The sequence below is a fragment of the Columba livia genome, chromosome 4 (assembly GCF_036013475.1).
Source record: "Columba livia isolate bColLiv1 breed racing homer chromosome 4, bColLiv1.pat.W.v2, whole genome shotgun sequence".
Taxonomy (NCBI): Eukaryota; Metazoa; Chordata; class Aves; order Columbiformes; family Columbidae; genus Columba; species Columba livia.
The window spans coordinates 60,805,016-60,826,607 of record NC_088605.1 but is presented as its reverse complement, the minus strand read 5'-3'; the positions used below and the strand labels follow the sequence as shown (position 1 = coordinate 60,826,607).

Below are 21,592 nucleotides of genomic sequence, written 5' to 3'. Positions count from 1 at the left end.
ACTCACCTACATCCCTTTGATGATTTGCTATTGCAATAAAAGAGCTGCCAAAACTTCAGTGGCTGCAGAGGCACAAAGATCCGCCCAGAGACCTGAGGACTCCAGGGCACTGTGACCTTAGGAATCCCTTCATCACAGTTGCTAGAAAGGACGTAGGAAAAATCACTCTGAAGGGAAAAAAACCCAACCCAGACCAGAAAACCCAGCCACTCTGCAACCTTTGAACATCTCTTTCTGATCTATTAAACCTGTCTGAATAGTCTCATTAACATTAAGGTAGACCCTGTCCTTCTGTCATCACTCATAATCATTAACTTTAAGATAGCTCTTTTCTAAAGAATGAATCAGTACGATTTGCTAACATCATCAATCCTCTTTCCTGTAATTTGAGTCTTCTTCTAATGCTTGTGTACCAGTGAGTTACTAAAAAACAGTGTTACATGTTCATGCTAACTAATTAAAGCAGTAAGATTAATAGCTAATATTATTTTTCCTTATTTTCTCTGCTTCTGTTCTCTCTACGTAACCTGGCAGGTTTGAAACAACTAGTCCTTGTTCAGAAAGCACCATAACATAAAATAAATGCGTGAGCTAAAGTAGCGGTATTAATTTTCATTTATAGAAAAAGTTAACAGTAGTTGTAAGTGTAACTAGTAAGTAATTTCATTCATAATAAACTTGTCTTTATTTTACTATGTAAATAAATAGGACTGGAAGGACATTAAGGTTTTATGTTACATAGCTGATGCTGTTTAATCTTGTTAAAAATAAAGAGCAAAGTGAATATTCTATACTAAAAATTACTGCAATATATTAGCCACCTACCTTGTTTCCTTGGACTCTATGAATTTTGAAACTGCATACCCTGGTAGAGATCAGATGTTAAAATTCCCCTCTGTTCTTAACATTAGCCATCAGCTCACAAACACATACCAGTTACTTTAAGTCCCATCCGAAAACCCCATATGTATCTCTTTTTATACCATCATTGTTTTCTGATGGGACTTTGCAAATAGATATATATACATATTTGTGTGTATGTGCAACTTTTGAAATGCACCTAGACCCATGGTTAAGTGTATACATATCTGTGCACATGTATTATAAAAGAGATACGTATAATAGGCCCATTAAGTATTAGCTTAAGAGATAACAGCAGCAGGTATACTTGTGACAGAACACAGACATTATATGCCTGGTTTTACCAGGTCACTTGCTGAGTAGATCTGTTTTTCCACTTACAAATGTTATTATGTTGTAATATTGTGGAAATATGGATTACGGAAACAGTACATGGAAGAAAATAGTGTCATTTAATACTAATCACAACCAGTTAGTCCTATTCTGTTCTGTACTATGGCTTTTGTCTCACAGGTCCACAAGTCTGTGTATTTTTTGTCACAAATGATTGTACAGATACCGAACAAGTTAAAACTCTTTCTCCCCCTACAAATAAACATAAAGAAGAATGTGCCGTAGAAACCTGTAAGTGATTAATTTCTTCAAAAATTTGTAAAATGTTTATTTCATTAGGCATTAATGTGATCTGAGAAAGCAAAATGGACTTCTCTTAATGGATTTAGAGAGACTACGTTTTGTCAAGCTGTTAATTACATCTTAGGAGACACCCAACTCATTAAAGCTTTGTGTGCTCTAGATTTTATATTTTTACAAAAGCCTATTTACATATATTGCTTTCACAATTAAATTCTAATGGAAGTATAATTTTAAATGGCCATATTATTCAGAATTTCTGTCTGACAAATATTAGTCATGTGACAGTGCTAGGATTCAGAGGAACTTGATCTTGTTTTCTTTCTCTCAAATATTAGAGTCTTCATCCTTGAAGACTGTCTCAGAGTAGTTAATTAGTTTTGTCAGTCAGCTGTCTCAGATTACCAACTTTTTAATTTTAATTTTAAATCTCAGATACTTCTGACTGAAATGGTGGGGAAAGGACCCACTAAGAGCTAAGAGCTAGCTGTGGGTATACAAATACAGCAAAATTAGAGCACAGAAAAGATTTCCAGAATCTCTTTTAATGTGCATATCTGAACAATATTAAAGGATCAAAGCTCTGTCTATCATTTCATTCCGTATCTTTTTCAGTCATTTAAGATTAAATACTCTATCATTCTCTGAATACAGTAGAGAGCCATGTTGAAGTTTTCTCATTAACTGTATTATTAAAAGGTTTCTGAAGAACTTGTTGAGATACTTGATAAAAACATAATAAACCTCTTTTGAAAGTTAGGGGGAGTTGATAAAACATATATATAGAATATCAAAATGAACAAGGGTATATCCAACTGATACTAGTTTTAAACAAGAATCAGTAAAATTATTGTTGTATTACATCTATTGCCAACAGAAACTATTCGTTTTAAGCGATTTTCAGCCAGCTATATTTGTTTCCCATCTTTTTGAAAACTTTGTTCTTTACAGATCTGTTTGGTGGAACAATAACAGCCAGGTCAATATAATCTTATGAGAAATTCTTAGATACACAAACTTCACAGCAGATATGATAAGTGAAGTGTTCAGCAATCACTGTTTTCAAATGCATTGATCTTTTGCACAAGAACTCACCCATACCTTGAATCAACTGTGCTCAAGTTTTTTTAAAAATACCTTATTAAAAAAAAAAAACCTACTTTAAAGAATCAGCATATGATAGTCATGTTCAATCTCTCAATAAAAAACCATGATGGATGCTTAACCTTGAAGATCACTTGGAAACAGACAAATTTTCACATTTTAAATGCAAGCCAAAGACAAGCCTGTATGTTGCAACTCAGAGGAAAGAATGTCTGATGTTGACTTTTTTTTTTAATCTTAAACAAGATGCATCATTTCTTTGCTTTAGTTTATCCATCTACAAGTGCAGATGTTTCCCTATCACCCAGAGAATAATATACTTATATAAAGGAATTGTGCAAGTACAAACCTGTAGCAGAAACATCATAATCTTCAAAATCTGAAAAAGAAACACCCACAGGATTTAGGGAGGTAAACAGTAGATGAATTCTTCTGAAATTCTGAAGAACAGCCATATTTTCCTCTACTTGATAGCCATAAACTTATTCATTAATACATATTTTCCTGTTGGTGTACAGTTGCTAAATAGTAATGAATTTTCTGTATTTTAAATATCTCTAACCCTTAGTAAAGACAGCAATGAAATTGTAAGTATTTGTTCTTAATTTGCTTATGCTTTTAATTAAGGTTGAAATAAAGCAACAACAACAACAAAGTCGAAAGTCTCTTTCATAAGCTCTTAGTATCCATGCCTCTGTTTAGGCTTTCTTGAGTTCACTTTTCAAGAGCTCATGGATATCTAATTCACTTCAATGGGAATAGCCTTTCTAAATGCTCCAGTAGGAACCAGATGGCAAATTATTTGGAAATATTTAACTGGTAAATGACACAAGCATTAAAACTTATAACAATTTGGAAATGCTTTGAGTTATACCAGAGTAAAATTGATCCTAATCTTTTTTCATCAATAATCTTGGATACTAGTCTCAAAGATGACTATTAAAAAACTAGCTTCTCTTATTTAGGTTAGTGATAGTTTTATTAGTTATAAAAAATGTTTCTGTCATTGAGTAAGAATGTAAAAAAATGTTTTATCTGGTGAAGAATTTTCTTACACTACTAAACCATAAGAAATTTAGAAGTATATAAACAGTTAAGTTTCACTACATAAAAAAAACCTCTTACCTTGCTATTACTGAATATTTGCATGGTTTAGTAAAATATGCCACCTTTCAGGAACAACAGGAAAATCTGCACAAAAGAACAATAATTAAAATGCTGGTTTGCAGGAAAATAATTTAAGTCTCTTCCTAGCTTTCCATAAGAAAACTGAATGTTTTGGCAGTAACATTGACCCAATTGTCTGAAAAGGAAACAAAGCCATTTGAACACTCTTTTAGTTATAGTCTATAACTCAAGGAACTCCACTGAAGTTCAGATCTCCACAGAACATGTCTTCAGGGAATTAAGTAAAACTTCACTGACATAATTTGGATTGTAGTGGAACATAGCAGTTGCTAGACATGTTTGTCTGCACTGACTTTGACTGAAATGTTGATTGAAATGTACTGTAGCATTTCAGAGCAGAGAGATTCAGAGGAAAGAAACTAAGAAAATTCTTTTTGTCATGGGTTTTAGTAGCCTGAATATTAATCAATTAATTAGTATTAATTGATCAAGGTTTTTCAAGTGCTTAAGTGCGATGTTGAACTGGGTCCAAAGGAGTCCAGCACTGGCTGTCCCTCTGCAGCAGAGCACGTCCTTCAGCAGCTGGCAATGCAGAGGCATCTGCCTTTGCTTTGCACTTCTCACCTGGACCGAACCCATCATCGGACAATGCAAATGTCTCCTGGGTGCATGTTAAACCTAAGAACACTGACAGGAAACTGAATGTCCATCAGCAGAAATGGAAAGCACAGGTGTGGCATGAGCAGACAAGGACCTATCACACTATTTGGGGAACAAGTGCTCACCAGTTCAGTAGCTGGACTTGCATTGCCCTTTGGTAAATGCACTTAAAGGCATCTGCAATCATGAATAACAGTGACTTTAAACACTCCTTGGCAATCTCTTCCATCCTTTGTAAGCATCTATTGACGCTTATGGGACAAAGAGCTTTACAGAGAGCTCAGTTCCCCAATTTTAATGTTAGTTTGGCTTTCCAACTCTCTTCATTTATGTTGTATTTCATTCCTATTCTTGTAAAGGCAGGTTCTCCAAGTATCTTAGTTGCTTTCCTCTTTATCTACTCTGTCACACTTTTCATCACCACTTGTCTTTCTTCAACACTTTCACTCTCGTACTCAAGAGCAAAATAAACTTTTTCCCTTTGTCTTCTGAATAGGAATGAGCAACAGATGTGTTCTTAAGCAGAAGATTAGAGATAAGAATAATATTCAGAGTATGTAAAAACTCTTTTCCTCTTTTATTTACATCCAAACAATATAACACAAGCAACACGAAATTGTTTGCGAACTTAGTCAAAAGTTTAAGATGCATTGACAAATCCTAGCAGATCAAGGAATAATAGGTGATTAGTTTTAGTTTACCATCCATAAAATGCTATACAATACTCAATATTCTATATTTTGGAAACATACAGTATATTTTATATATCTCAAAATAACCTTTTACCACAATATATGAAGATCAGCATGAATTCATTCTAGTTATGGGTTCAAGTTATTTAGGTAGATTAATAGTTAAATGTCATTTAACTAATGGCTAAAATCTACTATTAAGGATTAAGAAAAACATGTTTAAGTATGACAAGTCATAACTGAAATGAAAAGACATGATCTAAGTAAAAGGTAATATCCACAAAATTATCTTACCTGTTGAACTCACCAAATGCCTCCACATGTGATATTACATAATTTTAAGAGGAACCTAACACTGACACAGGTTTTGGATAAACAATCAGGACTGTCAAACTGGCAAAAAGAATAAAAATACATAAGCTTAAGACTGAACATTAGAAGTGGCTGTTGAAAAAAAAGCAGAAGTGGAAAAATATCAAAGTGCCATAAATGAGAATATTAACAATACAATATGATTTAACGTTACAAAATATCCCTGAGAATTTCTAACTCCATTTCAGAAATGCAGGTTTATAAGGATGTAAGGAAAATAATAACTAGAGGTCTAGAAAAGCTGTGATGTTGGAGAGATGATGATTTTGGAGATGGTGACAGAGGGATACGTTGCCATTGGGAAAACCACAGGACTTGGGAATATTCTAGCAGTGACCTATGAAAAGCTATAGTGGATATTATCATATAAGTATTTATCTTAATTACCATCATGAGGTTTTCAGTATTTTGAGAAATTGCTTGCCTTACAAAAGTGCACAGTAAAGTCTTGTATCAAGGATATGATGTGAACAATAAATTTGTTTTACGAGAATAAGACTATTGTACATTTAAATGAAGTCTACAAATACAAAAAAGATTCAACTATTTAATAGGATCCTGTTAGCATAGACCTGCCAGATGCCCAAGAAAAACCCCAACAACTTTGGACTTTCTGACCCCAGTATCTAAATCAGAAATAAAAATTAGCTAACTTAACTATCTCTTTCTCCTGGAACAAGTTACAAAATCCATTTTTCTCATTCACAGCCTAACTGCATGTGCCATGCTGATATTGTAGAGCTCTATGATGGCATTATCATGGCTCTGAACCCAAGTTATCAACCTTGTTTCATAGCACAGACTGTTAGTGCATGTTCAATGTTGCTATTGGGGTCATATGGCTTCTGTTCACTTTGAACAATGAGCAGAGCAAGCTATCTATAAAGGACATGCTGTGAGAAATAAAGGATTTAGTGGATTATTAACACTCTGTATACAGCACTTTGATGTCAAGACCACTTGCTTGCTCATCCCAATCTTGACAGTAAACTACAAATTAGCAAACTAATATCCCATTCCTATGTAATTCATATTTTCTGTTTGTTATTCATGTGTTATTTCTCAGGAACAATTTTCAGAAGTAATTGGTTGTTCCACTTTCCTTTGTACTGCTAAATCATCATGGTTTGTGGGAACTCAAACAAATACAGGAAGGACTGCTGATCAAAACTTTTTGTCTCCATATACACTAATAGCTATTTTGTCCAGCTGGTCTTTGGTCAGAAGCAACAAGCCAAACCTGATGTTTCTCAATTCAGGTAGCTCTTGGGCAAGTGAGATTAGGGCCTTTGAATGGAGACCTGTCTTCCCTGTACCTTTCCTTAGTGTTATTGCAAGTGCATGTAAACTGGCCAATGTGCACAGAGCTTTAGTACTTTTTACTTGCTTTGTGACTTCGGTGCTTCAGAATACCTGAAAGTTTTTCCCTCTGAAGTAGGCTGGGTATGAGTTAATCTAGTTTCTTCAACTTCTCCATGTAAGTTAAGAAAACAGGCCTATCTTCATTAATTAAAATTTATCAATTGGCAGATATCCAAGGCAAGGAAGTGTCTTGCATTAGAATCTGATGCCGTGTGAAAAATACCTAAAATATGTCGGAGGTGGCATATTCCAGAAAAATACAAAGAAGGAAATTAGAGCTGTTTCAGTTAGAGAACTAAAACAGATTTTTTTTCCTCAGAACTTTATATTTCATATAAAGAAGAAAAAGAAGTAGGCCAGAAACAAATTTAGAGGAACAGGGACTGAAGTAAGCCTTCCCTAAGAAATGTAGGACTCAGGAAACACGTTGTCCAAAAGGATCATTAAATAACAAATCAAGTTAAGTTACTCCTCTCTTCCTTGTCCCTATACTCAATAACAGCCTTACAGAGTTTTGCCAGTTTCCCATGTATTTGTATAGGAGATATAACATAACAATGCAAGTTAAAAACATACGCTCAATCTATTTCTTGGTGCAAATTTTCACCATTTATTTTCAGATTTTACAGTAACAGTAGGATGGAACTAGATTTTGCATATTGAGCAGACCACTCCTTGCAATAAAGTCTCTTATAAATGTATGTTTTTCATATATTACACATTTTTCAGGAATAAATGTTAGTAAAATTAAGTTCTTGAACATCTTGTCATTACTGAATAGCCTGAACTCTGAAAATCATTGTTCTTTTGAAGGTATGACTTATCATTTTCTGAAATCACTGGGGGGGTTAGTAATCTCCAGTTTGATTTTTCCAGCTCTTTAATTTTCACACCAAAGCAATGTCTGCATGTGCTACAGTCAACCGGACATAGTGTAAATGGATTGTTCCTTATAAAGTACTTTAGAATAAACTTTCTGTAACATTTGGAAATAATAAAAAATAAGTTCCAAATATCTGAACACAACTACAAAGCTTCTGAGAACGTAACTTCGAGATGTTTTGTACAGTACATAGGCTTACGTTCTTGCAAAACAACAAAATATGTGAACAAATATGGTATTTTTCAGACTCAAATAGTGAATTCACCAGGAAAAAAAGTATTCTTTACAAGTACTCAAGAAATCAAATCAGTGGTATCTTCTTGACTAGCATAGTAGGTAGAGCTACATTTCCATAGATTTTTACAGTTTCTCCTCACTTTTCTTTATTAAATGCTGCCATCCAAATACTTGGCAACTAGTGAGAAGAGTCACTGAAGTACATATTTTTGTTCAGTGAACTGATACTCTCCTTTGTATTTAGGACAGGTTCGTAGTATCTATTTACTCTGAAGACAAGCAACAGCTTTAGTTTTGTTAATTTTCTAATTCTTTAATTCTAATGCCTTTAAAAACTCTGCTGCAATGTGTGATTGTTAACGCTTAGTTTGTTCTCTACTATCTGTTTCTCCTGAGAGTTTCCTTCACACAGATATATGCACAGGACAACAAAATATTTAAATTTTCTCCATTTATTAAAGATAAATAGAAAATACAAAAATTGTTGGTGCATATTCTTGAAGACAAATCATCTCTGGACTATTACAGTCTTGTCTGAACTATTAAAATTTGTTACACATACAGTCAAGGACTGAGATCCTGGCTTAATTTTAGTATCTCTACATATATATCTATATATATATATATATATGTTTATAGCATTTATCATTCCTCCTTTCATTTTTCCTTTACTTCTGCTTCAAATGGTAAATATTTCACTGACAAACTTGATTGCCTGTATTAGCCATGCAACCATGCAAGCTTGAACAACGATTTCTAACAATTAAAAGAAAGTTTTATTTAACAATGCTTTATTCTTGTGCAATAAGGATTGAAAGACGATCTGTAAACTGTCTCATTTTAATTTCAGACAGAGAACACATAGGAATCACAGTCTGCATAATTAAAATTAATTTTTTATACAATATAAAAGCTTCATCATCATTTTGGGACTGAATTACTAGGATAAATGCTGACGTCTGATCCATCCTTTACTAGAAGATATTCATGAAAATAGTTATATATAAAACATAGCTCATAGAAAAGTATGAATAATTTTACTCTTAATAAGCACAAATTTTAAGTTGTATATGTGTGTGTTTATATATTCATGCACATGACACATTTAGATGTTTTAACCTCATATCCCCTAGTTAATTGCATTTTAATTTCTTGTTATCAAAATTTATAATTTTAATTGTATTGATTCTGGCATCTTTAGTCCAGGAATAAATGCTATTGACTAGAAAAGGAGTTTAAATAAAGGATTGTAGGGTTATGTTCAGAGCAGTCATGAGGTGACAGCTTTATGATGAATACTCTCCAGATTTTTTTTTTTTTTTTTTTTTTTTTTTTTTTTTCAGGCTGAGAAATGACACAGGTGAAGCTGAAGATGTATATGAAATATGAAGTATCTGTAACTGTCCTTCAGACTCATAATTATTCCAGATCAAATATCTTGTGAACCATGTATGGGTATTCTGGTGAAGTACCATAGCTAATGGCAACAGGTGTCAGAGTAGATGACTAGACTATGGGCCATTATATTACACAAGCATGAAAGTATCCAAATTGTGAAGGTGACTTCTTTTTTTCAATATATGCAATGTCTATATATAAAAGCACAATAAAACCAGAGGAATTTAAAGTTCCTTGCTTTATGGTAACATAATCTGCTTATTTTTTTTAAGTTGCGCTCTATGTCACTTATGCCACTGAACTGTCATTGAGAGAGCTGTTTCCACATTTCCCACCATCCCATTCAGGTCAGTCATCTATAAACTTAATACACTAACTAGATGGATAGCAAAACTAGCACTCCAAGACAAGGTGATTTCACAGCTTCTCTTGGCAAATTAAAGCAGTACAAAAATAAGCTAGGAATTTGCAATTTAAAATACTACTGTAGGGAGAGTGAGAAAAATCCTTTAATTTCCTGCTTCCACTCTGTGTTACTTGTATGATCTTAAATCACATCATATGCAACTCAGTGTAATATAATATGGCAGAAGCTGACCCTATGTAACCCAAAGAAAGAAATAAATCTGACTTTTGCTCCGAGGACAGGAACCAGGCTGGTCATTTCAAGGACATTCACACAGAAACCCAGAATGGTGGAGGTTGGAAGGGATCTCTGGGGGTCATCTGGTCCAATACTCATGCTCAAGTAGGGTCACCCTGGAGCAGGCTGTCCAGGACCATGTCCAGATGGTTTTTTAATATCTCCAAGGAAGGAGACACCACAGGCTCTCTGGGCAACCTGTACCAGTGCTCTGCCATCATCACAGTGAAAAACTCCTTCCTGATGTTCGGAAGGAACTGAACCTGCTGTATCTTGGTTTGTGTCTCTTGCCTTGTCACTGGGTACCAGTGGAAAGAGCCTGGCTCCATCCTCTTTGCACCCTCACGTCAGGTATTTGTACACCTTGATGAGTTCCTCCCTGAGGCTTCTCCAGGCTGATCAATCCCAGCTCTCAGCCTTTCACTGAATGAAAGATGATCTAGTTCCTTGCTCACCTTACCAGTTCTTTTTGTTAGGCTCTTTCCCATGTGGCCAAGTTTCTCTTTTGTGTTCAAGTATTACTGGTACAAAAACTTTACATTTATACTCCCTATTGAGGGTTTTGGATAACAGTCAGATCAGAAGGGTTATTCCTTGTGTCACATTCCATAACTAATTTAATCTGCAGCTTTACAAAACTAAAATCAGCGAGACCTTTGCAATAATATGCTTCACTCAGTTTTGCAAGAAATTTTAATCTCTAGGCTGCCCATATTACTTTGCAAATCAGGGACATTTTATTATAATAATGACCTCTGAATCACACGTTAAAGATATGGAAGGTTTTGTTTAGTATTCACAATACCTCACACAATACCACACACATTTTATAAACTTCAACAGCCTATATTTGAATTATCAGTGTAAACACCAAGTCAAAGAATATTTGCCATACCCTCTGATGTAAATAGTTTTGCAAAGAGAAGAGCAATTTAAAGGAATAGTAGGAGAACGGGTATAAGGCTACCAAGTGAGTTTACCTGGCTAGGAATTGGACATAATTTGAGTGACAAAAATGAGCAGAATCTGATTTGCACAACATGCAGTCCATGAATTCAACAACATTGTGGATTTCAAAGGGGTCACATAGCCCAGAAGTTATGGTCACTTCACTTGTACAATAGTCCATCGAGCATGCCTACAAGACAGAGTCTTCCTGGCTATGCAAGTCATGACCAGCTTTATAACAAAGTCTGTCACTTCACCCCACAGTTAAAGAAGTGCTCTTTACTTATAAGAACATTATTAGATAATTAAATTCACTGGGACTAACTATGAAGGAGAAATTCTGCTGGTACTAGATCAGCATATTACATGAAGCACTTAACACTTTGCTGTATTGTGAAATATAATGAAGTGGTAAAAGACGGAAACAATAATAGGAGAACAAAGAATAAGATACTAATTCTTATATTAGGTGTTTCTACAATAGATATTCTTACATACTTCCTTTTCTACCCATCATTTCAATAAGATATGAATCTGAAAATAATGAACAGAAATTAAAAGAAAAGTATTAAACAGGAGATTTTAACCTTCTTAAATACAAGGACTACTGTCAAGAAAATGGAGAACAATGATGGTGAGTCTCCAACCCCCAGAATATCAGAGAGAGTGCAAGCAAGCACTTGATAAAAGCTGAAAGGCAACGTTAAAATTATAACCTAGATAACACTTCTTATCTGGGAGAGTGGACAAAGCAGAACAAGTAGTAGATTTTTCTAATGTTCCTTTTTAGAAGGTGTGTTCTTCCAAAACATATTTCATCCAGAAAGTGACTTTTTAATTTTCAAATAGGTACAGATGCCTCCAACTTAAACAAACGCAGATAATGATATACATTGCCTCTAGCTGAACACTACAAAACCACTGTTAACTTCATTTGCATTACCAACTACTCACTTGTTCCATATGTCCCCATGATATCTATGAAAGCTTTGAGGTCTTCATTTTTCTGTCAGAGGCTGTAGAGATTAGTTAATGTGTTTTTTCTTTCAGCATGAAAAAAATATATTTCCATATGCAAATTCATGGTTTATTCAAATTCATAAAGCCAGCTACAGAGTTTTTGCTGCTAGTAGTAGAGCAACACGCAATATATGCCATGCATTGATTTTCTTTTTACTATCTGGCCTCAAAACTGACATTCCTATCACCTCAACATTTGCTTTTCCACTATAAAAAAAGTAGAATGCTTTATAGTAGGAAGTACAAAACCACACCTCCCTTTCTGTGTTCCTATTGTTTGCAATTTTACTAAAAGCCCTTAAAAAAAAACTTTAAGGGAACAACACGGTATAACCAGGAAAAAAAAACACAACCAAACAACAAACATCTATCAGCAGCCAATCACATCTTTCTTTTGTCTAACACCATCTCAGTGTTGTTACCTGTATGAAACTAGTACTACTATAGACAGGGTAAGGACAGGTTACCTGTGATTATGGGGATAATGAGGAACAAACTGAGCTTCAGAGCAAATGGCAACAGGTGAAGACTGTGGTTAAAAAGTCATCCAAAGTTGTGGTCTGGGTGAGTACCTGTGGATTAGGGAGTTATTTAACAAGTTTAGCTTCTCAAACCATTTTCCTGCTTTTAATAGCCACTTTGAAAACATATCAGTAAACTTCAGCATGGGTTGGGGTCTATTTTGGTTTTATTTCCTTTGGCACAGAGCGTGCAGATTCAAAATGCTTATGAGACTGGATAAGTAAAATCGGTTGTCTCATTTCTGCATCAGTTGAATTTTCATCTAAGCTATGATTTCACAGACAACCACTGCACTCATTTATGTCTGTTCAGCTGCTACTTCAAGGCAGCATAGGATTTACCAGGCAAGCTTTAATTTTAGATCCAATACATGTTGGATCTCAGAAGAACACCAGCTTGATACTCCAAACTGGGATGAAGTTTCAATGCAAAAAACTATATAAAGTAATAAATAAATACTAATAGAAGAATAAACCCAAAATAAAAATAAGAATGCATCTCTTTTCCGACAGGCAGATATTGTATAACTCCACATTTTTTAAAGTATTCTGCTTCCTAATTTGGAAGCTTAAAATGTATTTTTAAAATATGTCATGTGGAACGGGAAAGAAACATAATTAGTATTTGTTAGAATCTGACTGCTACAAATCTCTGCTCAACACCTACTTAATGTGTATATAAAACTACATATTTTTCCAAATAATGCATACTTTTATATTTTACATATGTGCATACATGCTTGTAGGTATAGCATTATAAAATCTATTCATTTTTTGAAATCCAGTGAAATTCTAGTTTCCCCAGACCAAACTGTTTCATACTAGACAAGGCCAAAAAGCATGTAAATGAATTGTTAAACACAGAGGCATCTGAACCTATTGGAAAGAACTTTGATTAGGACAAATTATAAATAGAAGAAATTCCCTTTTTTTCAGCATTCCATGGTTTAAGACACTTTCAGATTCTGCTTTGCTGATAACATAATCTGAAATGCACATAAAAAAATAGAGTGGACTCAAGTGTGACAGCATCTATTTAGGAAGAAGCATGAGGTATCTGAATAAAATGCCCCTAAGTTCTGAAAACTTACTTCACTGAGACAGCAGAGGAGAATAATATTAAATTACATTTACTACTATGTACCTAATATATTAATCTCTTCTGATAATTAATCAAATTATTCAGTATAATCTAAGACTCATATACAGGAAAATATATAGAGAACAGAAGAGTAATTAATTTTATTATTCTTATCAACCTTCCATTATAAATCACACGTTAAATTTTGACATGAGAAGCCATTAGAAAAAGCTTAGTTTCTGTTTTAACCTGTTAGGTAACATGTAGCATGTGCTGCACAGAGTTACAAGAAATCAAAAATACAAACAGGTGAGATAATAGTGACTTTCTAAATGCTTATTGTCACGGAGGCACCTGAAGGTTGGTTTAAGGGACAACAGGGTCCAAAACAACTTTTATTAAACCAGTGAGAAATAGAGTTCTAGCACTCCAAAAGTGACTTGAATACAGGTTCGGATATCAGTTGAGGAAAATTATTAAGGGGCAGCAACTAATACAACAGGAGGTCCACAGAGTACATGCACGTGGCTTCAGCAAAACAATACCGGAGCTGTCCCTGAGTCTGGGAAGAGTACACACTTGCCTGAACACAGTGTGGGATTATTTTAAAGGGATACACATACTCATATTGAGTACAGAAAGCGTACACTCGCAATCCTGCAAGGAGAGATACACGTGCAAATGTGCACGGAAAGTTACACGTGCTTATGTGGAAGCGCAGGAGGAAAATACACTCACGATTCTGCGAGGATTAATTTATACACATGCTCGTATTGAGCACGGAAAGTACACGTGCAAATGTGCATGGAAGGTAGATACACTCACAATTCTGCGAGGGTAAATTTTACTCACACACGTGGCGGCAAGACAAGCAGAGTCTCCATCCCGGGGGTCAGCTCTTGGCAGCAGCATCTGACTTGTGCTCCAAGAGATCTGCGCAAGACGCAGAACCTCGACGAGAATCCTGTTTTTTATAGCCTGATCAGATCTGACTGTAGGCATTCCAGAAGCTTCTCTGCACCCCCACACTGGCTGTGGGGTGCCCCTGAAGCTTCCAAACATCCCCCACACTGGCTGCAGGTGCCCAGAGGCTCCCTGGCACCTCGGCACTCCCTTCTTTAGGGCCCTGGCCAGGGGCTCTGGGGGCAAACAAAAGAAGCTGTTAGCCTCAAGCAGCAGAGAGAGAGACGGAGATGTGTCTACTCCTTCCATATCGAAGGAGGGAGGGGGAGAGAGGGGGGAGGTTGCATTGTGCCACACTTATCTATAGGCATTTCTTTACATTGTCATAGCTGATGGGTTCTTTGACCATCTGTCCTAAATTACACTACAAAAATATTCCCACATAAATACTAATTATAAACTTTCCATCTTCCCTTTCAATAAGTCTCAGGAATAGAATATTACTTCATTGCTACTTATTATTGAATTCATGGCTTTCTTGGTCTGCCTTACCACCCCAGCTATAAATGAAAACCCTTTGTTTTAGCCAATAGTATTTTGCCAAATGTATTAAAATTTGTTAATTATTTTCTATTCTTACAATTAGAATTCTAGTAAATAAAGAAAAATAAAATGCATTTTTGCAGGTTAAGCAGTAGTTTCCTGGCTGCTGTTCCCCTTTAGACTCTCAAACAGTACTGGACTCCATTATAAGGTCTTAAAAAGCAGGGGAACTTTATAAAAATAGTGTAAAAATAAAGAGGCTTCTCTATATAATTGTGAAGAGGATGGCAAATCAATACAAATGTGAAAATGCATGGGAAAGGATGCACTTCTAGTATGATGCAAAAAAAAAAAAAAAAACAAACAAACAAAACCCCACAAACTAGAAAGGGCTGAAAAATATTATAAAGGAAAGGTAAAACAGTTCAGACAAAATATGAGCTTTTCTGCATAGAGCAAGAAATTGTTTCATTTTCAGGCTCCACTTAAAGTTGTAAAACCAATGTTTCACTGCAAGAGCTTTCTTTTAATTTTTTTTTTTTTCTTAGAAAAGAAAAATCCAAGATTTAGGCAGTACTGTAATAGTTCAATGGGTATGAAAACATGCCAGAAATTTAATCCATTTCACATTCAGAAGCTCACAAAGTTAAGAGCACATTTGTTCGTATCTATATTTAAATTCGTTAGACTTAGTCATAATTTCTAAACATACTCTCCAGAAGTCTTTTTTTTTTCCTTGAAGGAAACATTTGCTGTAGAATAATGAATAAGAATTATGCAAAGAAAATATTTAAAGAAATATTCTTGCATATTTTAAGCCTGTTAAAAAGTTGAATTTGAAAGACGTTGTCATCCAGAGGGATGTGTTTCTTTTTATAATAAAAAAAATCATCACAAAATTGTAGTAGACCACATGTCAGTTAAGTTACTGTAGGCAGAAAAATTTGTACCACAACTCTTCCTTTGAATTTTTGTAAGGCTAGAAACCTTAAACTATTCATATTGTAGAAAGTAAAAATATTTCTATATTCAGTGTGTTACCTCAACTCAAAGTTAAGACAAAAAAACCCCCACAATGTTACCTATCTGACAAAATTATTCATATTTAAGATGGAAGTTAACTGAAGAAATTCAGCCATGGAAGACAGAAGCTTGCTGCCAGCCTCCAAATTCAATACCGCTAAATTCAGCAGCAGCTTATACAGGAACTACTGGCAACTTTAAATTAAGCTCTTCCTCCAGAGTTCAGTTATAAGAGAGACAGACCCAGAAATGAGTAAAGCTATGCCAAGTCATTAAGCCTTTTAATCCCAATGCAAAAAATTCCTGCCATGCCTAGACCCAGACTTTGTGCCCTTTGCCAAAGTGGATCCTCTCGTGGATGCAGACAGAAACACTGATCCAGAAGCTAACTGTAGCTTGGTGATCCAGTCCTTGTCCTAAATGTACTTTGGAGGCTACAAGTAGCATCAAGTCTTAAAATCTGCCTAAAACTTCCCTTCTAAATCTAGGTATAAAATAATGGTTGCTTTCAAGTTCAGACCTTTTTTCTAAGTCTAGCCTGGAAACCCTTAGCAGATACACAGATAAACCAACCAATTCCCAGCTACATCGCTGAATCAAGGGGGTCATATGTTGCAGGACCTAAGTTGTAGGAGATGGTAGCACTTCTTCTGGAATCCATCTTATGACCAGGTCTGGGCCTTTATCCGACCCAAACAATTACTTAAACTTCCATGTTTGAGGTGCAGTCCTGATCTATTGTGTTCACTCATGCTAGTAGATTCTTCTTGGCTTATTGTGGGTTTGCTTGGCAGTCGGTGGCATCCCCTTACTTTCTTTTTAGCACCAAGCACTGACTTTCCACTTGTAAATGCAAATTCAGTTATTAATAACATCCTACTTGTCCTAGACTCAGCCCTTATCTGGACAGACACCTAAACCTAAAAGTCCAGAGACATCCCTGATAAGCTCACCTAAAAATCCTGGATGGGGAGTAGTTGGCAAGACAAAAAACCTTGATGGGTGTAGGACAAAGAAACAGGAGTCAGCAACAACTGTTCTAGGAACTACTATCCTACACCCATTTATATATCTACACCAAAAAAAGGTATAAAAATAACCCCAAACAATTCACTATCGACCGAAAAAGTGTGATTTTGCACAACATCTTCTGGACAGACCAGTCCCTGGCTGGGGACGCCTGAATTACTCCAGCTTCTGTGTCACAGATCAGCTTCAAGTGAGACTTTTCCATCATCAATCAGCCCCACACTCCTGGGAGCACCTGGTGCTTGAGAAGCAGTAAAGCCAAAAACTGTTGTGAGCAACAAATAATGTATAAAAATGGGAAATTAGGAAAATTGCCTGGGATTTTTTTCCATTCTTATCTAGCCTTACACTTTATGGTCACTATGTAGCTGAGTCAGTCTGCCTCCGTATTTGGCCCTTAAGAAAAGAATGAGCTATGCATTTGTGATCTGTTTTTTCAATGTTTTAATAGCTGCAAGAAAACACCATACAAGGCTGTTCCCTTTTTGTTCTTTTCTTTTGGTCTATAAGGCTATGTTAGCTGTAAGAGTGTTTTTACAGATGCCATTTTAGCACACAGAAAAATGACACTTGTCTCCCAGAAGAACTATAAGTAAAGTTTTTACCCCCTCTTTTTACATTTTCTTGAGAGGCACTTTCATTCCATCATCTTTGCTGTTTTTCTACACGTTGAGGTCCTTCAGACTACAAATGAACTTGAATTTGTACATTATAAACTAAGCCGCCATAGAAGTATCCTTTCAATTTTATAAATTTTTTCATGTATGGTCATAAACAGCAACTTTGAAAACTGATTTAAGTTTATTTTTATAATTTCATATATAAAACCTGTTCTCATTAACTTTTTTAATCTTAGATACCCTTTAGGTATCAATGTACATTTTGGTACTGGCTCAGGTTTTACAATTTTGAACAATTAACAGGTAATAAAAGAAGAAAATAATAAAGGGAGCTGTGAAACCAACCAGACCTGCATTGTGTCCCACCTGTAACCCACTAAAGAACTCTGATAACTTAAAGAACACAGCATCTTCACTGACTTGTATTGTGTGCTCTGTTACATGCATGGAGTCACCGTTAGTAGTGATTCCAGGACCATAAGGAGGAAAAATGCCCTGTGAAATTCAGCACCTCATTAACAACAGCAGATTGTTGGGTAAGTGTTTTTTCAACACAAAGTCCAACTACAGTTCATTAAGTAAGAATATCTGTCTGTCATACATTGACATATTCACAAAGAGTTACTCAAAATTAGGTTATAGTTCTGAATCAACTGAAATTTATATACTATAAACATAGTTCCTGATAAACATTCATAGAATTGGATAAACAAATGGAACATTATTCAAGCAATTTACAAGATTTTCCTACATGGGGGAAAGGGGAATCACCCTGTCCATTATCAAATATTTTTTAAAATGTTCCTCAGTCATGCTCTCTTCATACACATCTGTGCAGAATGGGGCTTTTTCAGTAGCATCATTTGCTTTTGTCATATCATCATTTATAATATTTGCCACTCTAGAGAAACTATCTTTAGGATTATATGATTCACAAGCTAATTTCGCTTTAGATAAGTATATCCCATGGGTCAAATCTTAGTCATTATAAGCTTAGAAACTTTGTTCTTAAAAGGTCAGTTACTTAGAAGGCAAAAGGACTATAATTTAGAAATGGGAAATAAATGAAAATGAAAATACTAAAACATTTATCAAGTGTCCTTGTGGCTTGAAGAAAAGGATTTATATTTTAGACAAAATAAATAAATTATGATTACTAATAAAATTTAGAAAGCACAGTAATTGATGAAAGCCAGATAATCCTAATAATCTTTGGAAATTAAACACAGGTATGTGCAGTATTAGTTCAATTTTGACACTCTGTAACCAATTATCTACAATGCTATCACACATAATCCAGTTACTAAGAATAATGATTTTAAATTTCAATACCTAAAAAACTAAAACAGCTAAACCACTATGAAAACTGTAAATCTCTACAATAGTGCCTAAACAAGGATAACCCAACTTTCAGTCATTCATTATAGATATGCTTTATATCAAAGAAATCTGTATACTTAAAGCAAATGCCTAAGAAAGATTGCATTTATGTCTGTAAATATGAGTAAGCTAAAGCAGCCACCCTTTCATCTCTTCAGAGCTAGTCATAAGTGTACAAAATCGGGAATAAATGATGTGTCAATATTAGCCCTAGCCAGTTTTTCAAAGACTTTGAGTTCAAGTCCTCACCCTAGTATGACCTGAGTGATTGAACCAAATTAAAATAGTTTACCCGTGCTTTAAATCCAAAGTGTACGCTGAATTTTTCAGATGACACTTGCCTTTGCAATGAAGTGAAGAAAAATGACAATGTTAAAATTCTGAATAAAGTTATTTAGATATAAACAGTACTGTTTCTTAATAAATCATATTTCAGCCAAGCATGACAAGCTACCTAACTTGTAATACTCAGGTCTTAGAAGCACTCAGAGTGTAGGAATGCTACAGGGCAATACAGATGAATGGCCATTAAATACATTTCATTCATCCACCATCTATTGTTTAGTTCTGAGACCACTGCACTTGAAATATTTGAAAGAACAAATTTTAGGCATATTCAGAAGAATAAGAGCATGATGATCCCACTAAGAACAGACAAGATTAAAAAAAAAAAAGTATCAAGAATAAAATAAAGCCTCCAAATTCAGACTGATAAGAGAATAAGATACTCAGGAAGGATGACAAAGAAAGCTTTGTCTGTTCCTGGTGTGATCTGTCTGGAGGCTTAAATATCAGAGGGATGTTCTAAGCAGCGGTGCTTACTTGGAAAAATGGAACAATCCTCTTTGAAAACTTTTGTAGAAGGATGATTTTTACATAAAATAAAATTGATAGAGGTTAATTGGTACTTATTCCATCCTGAGAAACTCAGGTGATGATGTAGTAACCTCTGTGCTTATAAAGGCCAAGAGCTACCACAAAACACTACCAAAAATGCCATGCAGACCTTAGACAGGAGAAAGCACAAACAGCTTGGGAAAGACCAATTATTACCAATGTGCTCTCTCATTCTGTCCCCAGCAACTCCAGGAAAGAACAACTGTGTCCTGTTCTAGAAGAGGACAAAACCAACAAACCACCACTCAAGAGTCCCTGTAATCTGAGAAACAGTTTTATTAATAGATCAGGCACATGACTCTGCACTTTTCTCACATTAATTCCATTTCTACTCCCTCAGCCAACAGGATCATCTTGTTTCTGTAAAGTAATTTGGTGCTCATGAGAAGTTTCCTGTGCTGTATTTATGTTTTAATGTGAAAAAATAAAGCAAATAACATGAAATAAAACTGACCCTGAAGAAGAAAGACATCAGCTTCTTATCATCTAGCCAAGTATGCTAGTGTTTGTCTACTTCAAATTGAATTGACTTTTAGAAGTTCAGATTAGTGTAGAAAACTTCCATTGTTTTAAATATAAAGCATATTTTCTCATGTCTTGCTACAAACTCCTCTTCTTTTTCTGGTTGAGCCAAACCATGTCTTTAAAATTAGAGAACAGTAGGAATATTAATGAGAAGGGAGCATTGGATGTCTTTATCTGGTGTAATTTATACCTTGCACTTTTACAGAAGTAAAAGTTCCTAAAAAGTACACAGATACAAATGCCTAGGTTTAATTTTCCTGCTAAAAAAAAAAAAAAAAAAAAAAAAGTGTTTTAGTTCAAATTCTACTGTGTTAAATACAAAAAATAGTACAATTAATGTTAGACTATATTCTACAGACATATAACGCACAGAGAATGGACTAAAAAGGCACTTTTAGAACAATTCAAAGGTGATCTGTGATTTTCACATATTTTCCTTTCCTTGGACAGATAATAAGGTAAATAACTATAACATTTACATAACAATGTAACATGAGGAGAAGGTATATAATATATCAATAAGAAAAATATTTTTCTCCTTGTATGTCTAATGGGTTATTCCTTTATAAATAACAATAAGTATACAGCTTAATCCAGACACTATACCTTTACCAAAGTAATAAACATTCTTCAAGACACCTTAGTTAGCTGGCAAGATTGCAAAGTAATCTGTTGCCTTTTTATACTTCTATTTAAATTTCCTACACAAGGAAGAATGATTTATAGGATCCTTTGTGATAATGCTTTGTTAAAGTAATGCTTTAAAGCAAGTATGCTACAGCAATCTGTATCTCCCTTTATTTTATTTGCATATTTAAGCCTGCATGGGCCAGAATCCGAACTCTCATAATTCAGTAGCTGAAAGCATTTCTTGCTCTTTCACATAATCAGGTCCTATAACATTAAAAATGACTTCTACAAAGGGACTGCACAATTTCCTCAGTGCTAACTGCATTGTTACAGGGGAAAGTTGGCTTTTGAACACTCACATTTAAATTAATACATGCACATAAAATTATTATGCATATGTGACAATGTGCAGATGGAAATTTTGAAATAATGTTCAAAATTTAATATAAACAAGAATGGTTTTGCAATTTCAAAATTTAATATAAAAAGAAAGGTTTTG

At 34.8% G+C, this 21,592-nt stretch overlaps 2 long non-coding RNA genes across 2 annotated transcripts in view; both read right to left on the bottom strand.

Annotated features, from left to right (window-relative positions):
- Nucleotides 1–823: 823 nt before the first annotated feature.
- Nucleotides 824–5,474, bottom strand: LOC110356980 (uncharacterized). The gene is made up of 4 exons (XR_002410383.2): nt 5,373–5,474; nt 3,724–3,789; nt 2,948–2,977; nt 824–865 (listed from the first exon to the last, which is right to left on the bottom strand). It is a non-coding gene; the product is annotated as an uncharacterized LOC110356980 (long non-coding RNA).
- A 6,923-nt stretch (nt 5,475–12,397) lies between these two features.
- LOC135579390 (uncharacterized) overlaps nt 12,398–21,592 on the bottom strand; it is an 87,964-nt gene continuing 78,769 nt past the window's right edge. Inside the window, exon 4 of the long non-coding RNA XR_010472389.1 lies at nt 12,398–12,513. This is a non-coding gene — a long non-coding RNA (uncharacterized LOC135579390). The remainder of the gene's footprint in view (nt 12,514–21,592) is intronic.